Genomic DNA, 12,493 nt, shown 5'->3' with positions numbered 1-12,493 from the left:
TTATGCTGAAAATGAAAACCGTTTTCTATACACATGTCCATTATAGAATGGATATCATTTTCTATATAAATATGCAGTATAGAATGGATATCATTTTCTATATAAATGTCCGGTATAGAATGAGGGTTTTTTCTATATAGATGTTCAGTACATGTAAGAATTGCATGTTAAATACTTTGAAAATATACCTATGTGCAGTAATGAAGATGTTGTGAGCTATAATCTTAAAATGATAACTTAACTCATTTATTGCCCATTCTAAATACTGATAAAGATGTTTTGATTTCATTTGTTGAACTAGAGGTAAACAGTGTTCCCAGAAATTATTGAGAAAATCTTTGTTTTTTTCTAATGATGCTAAGATTGGAAAAAGGGCTTTCACTATGCACTCAGCATACTAAATAAGGGAGACAACTCTTGAAGGCTTAGAAGGCAGCTCATTACGTCAAGAGTTATGTCCCTTGTCTGAGCAGATGGCTTCCTGTGTTGACATGGCAGAATTTACAGCAAGAGAGAAAAGAAAGCTCATTCTAGATGATTTTGAAAGGGGTGAGGCTGATGCTAAAGTGTTAGCTTGTAGACATGGTATTCCTCTGTCTACAGTATACAGAACTTTGAAGAATATTCAAACAGGAACCGGGATAGAGCACAAAGCAGGGGCAGGTCGGCCTAGGAAATTCAGTGTTGTGGATCGCCGAAGACTTGGGCAGATTGTGAGTAAGGGCAAATTGAAAAGTGTTGAGAACATCAGAAATGAAATGATTAGCAGAGGAAGTCCTCAGGTATGCAATGAAACAGTTAGGCAGGAATTAGAGAGACTTAATTGGGTGAAAAACGTGGAATTAACTCGCCGTTGATGAAAGATGCACAAAAGGAAAAACGTTTAAACTGGTGTCGGACTCATGAAAATCAAGATTGGGATAATGTTTTCTTTTCGGATGAAAGTTCTGTTTGGCTTTTCCCTAACTGTGTGAAAATGTGGACCAAAGATACTGTCAAACCTATCTACCAGCGACCAAAACATAGCCCGAAGTTTCACATGTGGGGTGGCATATCGGCTCGCGGAGTGACGCCGTTGTGTGTTTTCACGGGAAACTTGACAAAAGAAAGATACGTTGACATTCTAAATGGTCACCTTCTTCCGACAGCACAAACATTGTATGAAGATGATTGGATTTTCCAGCATGATAATGACCCAAAACACACTTCGCGCTACACAAATAGTGGTTGTCGGGCGAAAATGTTCAAGTTTTAGATTGGCCCAGTTACAGCCCAGGCCTAAACCCAATTGAGAATGTGTGGGGAGTCATGAAGGACAGAATAAACCAAAAGGGACTGAGAAATATTGAAGATATGAAGGCCGAGGTGGTCCAATATTGGGATACCCTGTCACACGAATACCTACAAACTTTGATGGGTAGTGTGCCTAGGCGTATTCAGGCATGCATTGCTGAGCGAGAAGGTCTAACAAAGTACTAAAACAAGACTGAGACTGTAAAAGGATGATGTTTTAACATGTTTATGTAAGTAAAACGCCAGAAGTTAATAAACGTAATGAGTTACATGACGCAACATGATTCTCAATAATTTCTGGGAATACTATATTCGATACTTGATTTACAAGACTGATATTATGCAAATGCTGAAGTTAAGAATGAAATAGATGATGAAGAGAAATGAAGGGAAAATGTGACAATTTGTTCCGTTCCGTTAGAAATGTTTCATAAATACTCATTTTTCTTAGATGCATTGACATTGGCCAGTGGTATGCTCGCAAAACATCCACTACTGTTTTGAATGGTATATATTAAGGTGACCCTTTTTTACGTTTAATTGGTGTCACCTTCTTGAAGACTTCTTATTAACACGATTCCATACTGCCTGGATTGTGTCCTGTAGACGGTGATTTCCACAGATATTGTGTTATTGTCTGTTCCAGAAAAAAAAATATCTATAAAAACCACCATGCCTGCTCAAGGTGACTGACATGATCGGGTGGACATGCTCGTTGTCTTGGTTGGTACAAGTAATTACAACCCAAATATGTAGAGCGATGCTTATCTTATCTGAATGCTTCAATTAGTGATGAAATGAGATGTTTTGGTGTTGTGTCGGTCGAGAAATCTAACATGCGACACCCGTTCCTGACATCACTAACCTATTCCTGACATCACTAACCTATTCCTGACATCACTAACCTATTCCTGACACGATAGTGTATTCTAACCTACATATTTCACCAACAGAAAACTGAGGATCATAAATCATAATTTCACACATAATAATACACATAGATGATAGGAAACTACAGCCGATTATTTAGTGACTTATACAGCTTCCCTAGTAATTCGCACTTGTATTTATGCTCATTGCATTAACACGAAGACAAGATGTTGACAGGATTTGTTAGTAGTGCAGGTAAGTAAAGATACACAAGATATTTGACCAAGTAAGATAAAATATTTCCGAGACATCCACTTTTGCTACGAATATTCCGAATATTGGGTGGTCCACGTGTATAGATTCCCAATGTGTCTTCGGTGCACAGATGGTTTCTTTCTCGATCCTTCGTACAGTGTTCCGTTTTGCAGACGGCGCATCTATGGAACGATGTACGATTTTGGTTGCATATAGCTATGGTGGCTGATTCAGGCCATCGCTTTATCGCCCTGTAAAATCAAGACGACATTGCGACAAAGCGATAGCACGACACGACATTGCGATACGCCGACACGATATAGCAATATTGCCATATGGCCAGAAAACGAAATAGCGAAAACCCGACACGATATAGCGATAACACGACACGAAATGGCGATAACTAGACACGAAATGGCAATATCACGGCACGAAATGGCGATAAAACTGGGCGATATTGCGATATAGAGACACGATATGGCGATACAGCGACATTGCGATATTGCGATATTGCTTCCTTTCCATTTATGAAATATGGAAAAGCGGATAAGCTGATTCTGATATGTGGAGTATGTGAGATAAACGCATTTGTAAAACCATCCAGTTTACAGAAATAGCTATAGCTCATCCAAAAGCACGATGAGTGATGACATATTTCAAACTGTGGTAGTTGTGCAGGCCATGGTCATGCTAACTTTGTAGGCTATAGGATTTCACCAGTATTACAGTAGTACAATATTACACATGATTAGATTAAACAATCTGAAACAAAATTGGGTGGAACTGACTTTATTTTAGGTTCGTTGAGGCTAGAGCAATAGAATTTTACTGGAAAGGTACATGTACGGGGATTTAAATGTTTTTGGGATGAAACATCTAGTTAATAAAACACAATGTATATGATTAATGCATATGGGTTTCAGTCAACAGATATTTATAGATTAAGAAAGTGTAGGTCTTGTAGTTGTTTAGCATGATCCCTCTGGGAAACGGTTTGGAAACAAACAGATAAAAACATGTATGTTTGCTTTCTGACCATGTCAGTGTTGTATCTGAATGGTGGGGTGGTTATTACTATTTCAAACGTACCTCTTATCTCTTATCTCTTACCATCTGTGTAACTGCGGCGTCATATTACCACTAACTAAAGAATAATGGAACAACGTCGACACAATGTTCCATATATAAGGACAAAACATATTACACTAAATGTAGAAATGTTTCAGATATTTACCGATTTTCTCTAAATGGTCATTAGCAGGGTTGGGTGTTCCCAAAATTTTCGTATTGCGATGTTTTGTGATATACGTTGGCGTACTGCAATATGTTTAGCAATACGTTGTGAAAGTGGAACACATGGTTTAAGGTCATGAAATTACTGTTTCATTTCTTTTGAAACAATGCCACTAGCCAGTTAGGAATCAGGTGTGATCGTAGGAGAGATCAAATGAACATGTTTCTGGTTGCTTTGCTCTCATGTTTGAAACTCGAGAAAAAGCGTCTGCAGCAGGGTCCACCATTTCGGATTGTTTATCCTCACAACAAGTGCCCTACAAATCTATTTTCTTAAATTCACATGGTTTAAAATTCATGCTAGTACAATCATATGACCAACAAACATTTTCGAAACTAAAAATATGCGGTTTAAACAGTATTTATTCAAAATAAAGAAAAGACATCAGAAAGACAACAGAGAACCCACAAAAAGGAATGGAAAATAGACCGAACAAGGCCTGTATTGATGCCTGTCCCAAGAGAAAACAACTTAACCGAATTAAACACGATTAAGAGATTGTAAAAGGATGTATAATTCAATGAGGCAATTTTCAAAACCAAGAAAACGAGTTTATGTGTTGTTTAACCATAAGTTTGGAGTTAATTATGAAATGATAAATGGATGTAAGAAGTAATTCTGCATGAATATTGGATGCGTTATCTTTGCCACAGATTATTTCTTCAACAGAGAATCTATTGCGGTAGAAGTACTGGTTATATTATGTCTGATATGACGAAATACAGGGCAAAAATGAAGTACGGGGTATCTTCTGTTAAAAAGCCACATTGGTATGAACTGTTTTCTTTTATATGTCTTTCGAAATGGTGTAAGTTTAAAACATTACACCCAGTCTCAGTTTGGACATGATATTTTGGAAAAAGCGCGTGGTAATGATTAAAGTATTTATAGCTCTGAAAATGAGAGTGTAATAAGATATAATTTAAATTTAGACAAAAACTCTGCCGATTTACATATTCGTCCAGATTATTGTAGCCTTGTATGACTAATGGAAGAAGAGGGTGTTATAGTGTTAAACTCGTCTAGTTGTTTTTGTTCTGGCTGTCTTGAGCATCCTTGGCATTATGAAGGCAATAGTGAGTATTTTTGCCCACTTCTTGTGGAGCTTATCTTGTTAAGTACTCTGGCGTTAAACATGTACCATCTTATAAAAAATAAACAATTTATGATTCTTTCTCCTTTGAAAGAGAGGTGGCATACATGTTTCTTCGTCATTTGTTTAATGTCTGATACCCATGATGGCCTCACTTAAGGTACGATGAGCATCAAGGTGTAATCTTTCTGATCCTTGTTCTTGGGATCAGTTGTCCCAAATGAAGTCACAGTATTCAAAGACAGGAAGGAGGAATGATATATGCAGTCTTTCTGATTAGTTTATTAGTTCATATTTAAGACTCCAAAAGCAATATATTATAGGACTAGTTTCTTTACTTGATATTTGATTTGCATATTCCATATACCATTGCTTTGAAATCGTAGCCCTAAATGTTTATGATAGTCATCCATCATTAAATCTGTTTTCGCTCTAGGTATTGCCTTTCAGTGAATAACGTTGTCACTGGTTTGGGGGGACTATACGAGTATATTTCAAAATTGCACTTTGTGCATTATGAACTGATAAAAATCATGACATTACTACTAAACATTAACTTGACACGGCAAGACGTAGACTTTCGGAAAACGGGAAATCAGCTTCATTAATCCTTTTGTGCACATTACCATGGCCACACATGATTTTAACTGTTTGTTTCCAAATCGTCTTCCACAGGCATCATGCAATAACAACTACAAGACCCAGACTTTCTTAATCTATAAATACCTGTAGAGATACTGTAGACTGAAACCCATGAACATTAATCATGTAAATTATGTTTTATTAACTATATGTTTAATCCCATACTCCACATATTAGATTCTAAAACTGAATAAACTTATCCACTTTTTCACATTTCACAAATGGAAAGGGAACAATATCGCCATATCGCAATGTCGATGCATCCCCAAATCGCATTGTCGCTGTATCGCTATATCGCTGTATCGCAATGTCGCTGTATCGCTTTATCGCAATATCGCTGTATCGCTATATCGTGTCTCTATATCGCAACGTTGCCTTTTCGCGTTATCGCCATTTCGTGTCGTGATATCGCCATTTCGTGTCTAGTTATCGCAATTTCGTGTCGAGTTGTTGCAATTTCGTGTTTTGTTATCGCTATATCGTGTCTTGTTATCGTCATTTCGTGTTGTTTGGTGGCTGATTCGGGCCATCGCTTTATCGCCCTGTAAAATCAAGGCGACATTGCGACAAAGCGATAGCACGACACGACATTGCGATACGCCGACACGATATAGCGATATTGCGATACGGCCAGAAAACGAAATAGCGAAAACCCGACACGATATAGCGATAACACGACACGAAATGGCGATAACACGACACGAAATGGCGATAACAAGACACGAAATGGCGATAACTAGACACGAAATGGCGATAACTAGACACGAAATGGCGATATCACGACACGAAATGGCGATAAAACTGGACGACATTGCGATATGGCGATACCGCGAAAAGGCGACATTGCGATATAGAGACACGATATGGCGATACAGCGATATTGCGATAACGCGAAAAGGCGACATTGCGATATAGAGACACGATATGACGATACAGCGATGTTGCGATAAAGCGATACAGCGACATTGCGATATAGCGACACAGCGATATTGCGATATGACGATATTGCTCCCTTTCCATTTGTGAAATGTGGAAAAATGGATACGTTTATTCACTTTTAGAATCTAATATGTGGAGTATGGGATTAAACATCTAGTTAATAAAACATAATTTGCATGATTAATGTTCATGGGTTTCAGTCTATCTCTACAGATATTTATAGATTAAGAAAGTCTGGGTCTTGTAGTTGTTATTGCATGATGCCTGTGGAAGACGATTTGGAAACAAACAGTTAAAATTATGTGTGGCCATGGTAATGTGCACGAAAGGATTAATGAAGCTGATATCCCGTTTTCCGAAAGTCTACGTCTTGCCGTGTCAAGTTAATGTTTAGTAGTAATGTCATGATTTTTATCAGTTCATAATGCACAAAGTGCAATTATACTAGTATATCTCAATGTGCTAGGCTCGTTCACAGAACATCATCCTGCCGTCGACTGGTATATACTGGATGAAGAACGTGGTTTACGTGCGCATTCTAGTAATATCTCATGTTTATTTATTTATTTATTTATTTATTTATTTATTTATTTATTTATTTATTTATTTATTTATTTATTTATTTATTTATTTAAAATCAGAACCTTTATCGTATTTCCTTTATATCATTATATATTAATACACTCCGTGTTGAGTCCTCTTATGTTCCTTGTTTAGATAAATGAATCACTTATTGGTATCAAGCAACATACTTTTATTTGCTGATGATGCCTCCCTTTACATAATCATACGTAACCCCACCGATGCACCACGAGTATTGAACAGTGATCTTGCTAATCTGTCCGAATGAAGAAATGAATTCCAGGTGTCGTATAGTCCCCCTCCCCCCAAACCAGTGACAACGTTATTCACTGAAAGGCAATACCTAGAGCGAAAACAGATTTAATGATGGATGACTATCATAAACATTTAGGGCTACGATTTCAAAGCAATGGTATATACAATGTGCAAATCGAATATCAAGTAAAGAAACTAGTCCTATAATATATTGCTTTTGGAGTCTTAAATATGAACTAACCCCGTGAAGGTCACGGGGTAGAATAGGCCTTCAGGAACCCATGCTTGCCATAAAAGGCGACTCAGCTTGTCGTAAGAGGCGACTAACGGGATCGGGTGGTCAGGCTAGCTGACTTGGTTGGCACATGTCATCGGTTCCCAATTGCACAGATCGATGCTCATGTTGCTGATCACTGGATTGTCTGGTCTAGACTCGATTACTTACAGACCGCCGCCATATAGCTGGAATATTGCTGAGTGCGGCGTAAAACTAAACTCACTCACTCACTAAATATGAACTAATAAACTAAACAGATAGACTGTATATATCATTCCTCCTTCCTGTCTTTGAATACTGTGACTTCATTTGGGACAACTGATCCCAAGAACAAGGATCAGTACTAGAAAGATTACACCTTGATGCTCATCGTACCTTAAGCGAGGCCATCATGGGTATCAGTCATTAAACAAATGACGAAGAAACATGTATGCCATCTCTCTTTCAAAGGAGAAAGAATCATAAATTGTTTATTTTTATAAGATGGTACATGTTTAACGCCAGAGTACTTAACAAGATCAGCTCCACAAGAAGTCGGTAAAAATACTCACTATTTCCTTCATAATGCCAAAGATGCTCAAGACAGCCAGAACAAAAACAACTGGACGAGTTTAACACTATAACACTCTCTTCTTCCATTAGTCATACAAGGCTACAATAATCTGGACGAATATGTAAATCGGCAAAGTTATTGTCTAAATTTAAATCATATCTTACTTATTACACTCTCATTTTCAGAGCTATAAATACTTTAATTATTGCCACGCGTTTTTTTCCAAAATATCATGTCCAAACTGAGACTGGGTGTAATGTTTTAAACTTACACCATTTCGAAAGACATATAAAAGAAAACAGTTCATACCAATGTGGCTTTTTAACAGAAGATACCCCGTACTTCATTTTTTGCCCTGTATTTCGTCACATCAGACATAATATAACCAGTACTTCTACCGCAATAGATTCTCTGTTGAAGAAATAATCTGTGGCAAAGATAACGTATCCAATATTCATGCAGAATTACTTCTTACATCCATTTATCATTTCATAATTCAACACCAAACGTATGGTTAAATAACACATAAACTCGTTTTCTTGGTTTTGAAAATTGCCTCATTGAATTATACATCCTTTTACAATCTCTTAATCGTGTTTAATTCGTTTAAGCTGTTTTCTCTTGGGAGAGGCATCAATACAGGCCTTGTTCGATCTGTTTGCCATTCCTTTTTGTGGATTCTCTGTTGTCTTTCTGATGTCTTTTCTTTTTTTAATAAATACTGTTTAAACCGCATATTTTTAGTTTCGAAAATGTTTATTGGTCATGTGATTGTACTAGCATGAATTTTAAACCATGTGAACTAAAGAAAATAGATTGGTAGAGCACTTGTTGTGGGGATAAACAAACCGAAATGGTGGACCCTGTTGCAGACGCTTTTTCTCGAGTTCCAAACATTAGAGCAAAGCATTCAGAAACATGTTCATTTGATCTCTCCTACAATCACACCTGATTCCTAACTGGCTAGTGGCATTGCTTCAAAAGAAATGAAACAGTAATTTCATGACCTTAAACCATGTGTTCCACTTTCACAATGTATTGCAATACATATTGCAGTACGCCAACGTATATCACAAAACATCGCTATACGAACATTTTGGTAACACCCAACCCTGCTAATGTCTATTTAGAGAAAATCGGTAAATATCTCAAACATTTCTACATTTAGTGTAATATGTTTTGTCCTTATATATGGAACATTGTGTCGACGTTGTTCCATTATTCTTTAGTTAGTGGTAATATGACGCCGCAGTTACACAGATGGTAAGAGATAAGAGATAAGAGGTACGGCTTAAATAGTAATAACCACCCCACCATTCAAATACAACATTGACATGGTCAGAAAGCAAGCAAACAAACAAACAAACAAACAAACAAACATGTTTTTATCTGTTTGTTTCCAAATCGTTTACCAGAGGGATCATGCTATAACAACTACAAGACCTACACTTTCTTAATCTATAAATATCTGTAGAGATAGATTGAAACCCATGTGCATTAATCATATACATTGTATTTTGTTAACTAGATGTTTCACCCCAAAAACATTTACATCCCCGTACATGTACCTTTCCAGTAAAAGTCTATTGCTCTAGCCTCAACAAACCTAAACTAAAGTCAGTTCCATCCAATTTTGTATCAAATTGTTTAATCTAATCATGTGTAATATTGTATCTCGGACTGTTCAATTGGGCTGTCTCCTCAAACGCTGAAGGTCATCAGTGGGTCCACAATACTGTATTCGGCGTCAAATATACACTGGCCCAAAAAAGAAACGCATAGGTGAAAATCCAATGTTATGAGAGATGATTTATTAACTTAAATTGCACAAAAAGTAATGGAACTTGAGCAATGATAATTCACACGGGTATTAACAAATGTGTGTCAAGACATATACAATCATTCACAGTGGTATTAAGCGTCTCTATTTTCCATGGCATAGTGAGAAAGTCAGTATCTGGTGTGACCACCACGGGCATCAATCACTGCTCTGCATCGCCTGGGCATTGACTGTATAAGACGTCGTATCCGCCTTTGTGGGATTCTTCTCCACTCATCTCGCAACGCATTCACCAACTGTAGACGTGTCTGTGGCTGCGGCTGTCGACGTCGTAACCGTTTACCCAATTGGTCCCATAAATGTTCAATTGGGTTCAAATCCGGCGATTTTGAGGGCCATGGAAGAACTGTAATGTTGTTGTTGGCAAGGAAATCCGTGGTAATGCGTGCTGTGTGCGGTCTTGCATTGTCGTGCTGGAAAATTTCCCTTCTAGCGTCAATTGTAGGAACAACATGACGGTTCAGAATTTCATCCCGGTAGCGTACAGCATTGAGATTCCCTTGCACATGCACCCACTGTGTCCTGCCGTTCATAGATATGCCTCCCCACATCATTACACCTCCACCACCGTGTCTGTTGACCTCACGAACGCACTGTCGAGCATATCTCTCATTTCGACGTCTGTAAACACGCATCCTTCCATCATGTCTGTACAGCAGAAAACGTGACTCATCGCTGAACCAGATCCTCCTCCAATTCAAGAGGTTCCATGCCCGAACGTTCCTGCACCACTGAAGACGTGCACGACGGTGATGGGGATGCAGAACAGGTCCTGCATGAGGTCGCATAGGTCGAATTCCATGCTCTCTTAGGCGATTCCTGATGGTTTGTGGAGAGACTCTACGCAGCCCAGGAACGTGATCAGCGGTATACGTAGCAGTGACGGCCCGATTACGCAGATGAAGCACCCGGATGTAGCGGTCTTGTGCTGGAGTTGTCACCCTTGGTCTCCCACTCCTTGGACGGTCTCTGGTCGAGTTGTGTTGCGTGTATCGTTGCCAGAGACGGGAAATCGTGCTCTGCCTCACATTCAGACGTCTGGCAACTGATGACTGACTTTCCCCAGCTTCCAGACGTCCAATGGCTCTATTTCTATTTTCTTCATTTAACCTTGGCATTTTTCGCGTCGCATAGAAAGAAATTCGAAGAATGAATCGCAACAGGACCTGTCCCCTCTTATAGCCATCATAATCAAGATTGAGATCCTGCATTTGCACGTGCATAATGCTTTCAGATTTTCCCACGTGCAGATTATACAAAGCGTTTTCAAGGTGCTGTGGTGTGGCGAATAATCACCAGAGGTTGTGTTTGTTTGTCTGTTTTGGTTGTATTGACTATAAAAACACTTAATATTTACATTAATTGTCAATCCATTCCATATTTTCCGAAAAAATCTACTTTAAAAATGAGATTTCAGCTATGCGTTTCTTTTTTGGGTCAGTGTATTTTGCTTTAAATTCTTTAAATTCTGAGAGTGACTTACTATACTTACTGAAATTAATTCAGCGTACAATGTAATATTTTCTTATTTATAGATACAAGAATAAAAAGTCTTCTACAACTTTTCTTTATGATCATTTCGTAAAGAAGAAGAAAAAAGGCACGTATGATGCCAAGTCCGTTCTGGTGAAATCCTATAGAGTACAAAATTAGCATGACCATGGCCTGCACAACTATCACAGTTTGAAATATGTCATCACTCATCGTGCTTTTGGATGAGCTATAGCTATTTCTGTAAACTGGATGGTTTTACAAATGCGTTTATCTCACATACTCCACCTATCAGATCCTAAAACTGAATCAATGGAAAGGAAGCAATATCACAATATCGCAATGTCGCTGTATCGCTATGTCGCAATGTCGCTGTATCGCCATATCGTGTCTCTATATCGCAATGTCGCCTTTTCGCGTTATCGCCATATCGCAATGTCGCCCAGTTTTATCGCCATATCGTGTCCTGATATCGCCATTTCGTGTCTTGTTATCGCCATTTCGTGTCGTGATATCGCCATTTCGTGTCGTGTTATCGCTATATCGTGTCGGGTTTTCGCTATTTCGTTTTCTGGCCTTATCGCAATATCGCTATATCGTGTCGGCGTATCGCAATGTCGTGTCGTGCTTTCGCTTTGTCGCAATGTCGCCTTGATTTTACAGGGCGATAAAGCGATGGCCCGAATCAGTCACCATACTTTTCCATATTTCATAAATAGAAAGGAAGCAATATCGCAATGTCGCTGTATCGCTATGTCGCAATGTCGCTGTATCGCCATATCGTGTCTCTATATCGCATTGTCGCCTTTTCGCGTTATCGCCATATCGCAATGTCGCCCAGTTTTATCGCCATTTCGTGTCTAGTTATCGCTATTTCGTGTCTTGTAATCGCCATTTCGTGTCGTGATATCGCCATTTCGTGTCGTGTTATCGCTATATCGTGTCGTGTTTTCGCTATTTCGTTTTCTGGCCGTATCGCAATATCGCTATATCGCTATATAGTGTTGTATGGTGGCTGATTCGGGCCATCGCTTTATCGCCCAGCAAAATCAAGGCGACATCACGACAAAGCGATAGCACGAAACGACATTGCGATACGCCGACACGAT

This window comes from Haliotis asinina, chromosome 12, assembly GCF_037392515.1.
Source record: "Haliotis asinina isolate JCU_RB_2024 chromosome 12, JCU_Hal_asi_v2, whole genome shotgun sequence".
NCBI lineage: Eukaryota > Metazoa > Mollusca > Gastropoda > Lepetellida > Haliotidae > Haliotis > Haliotis asinina.
Note: the sequence above shows the minus strand (reverse complement) of the source record.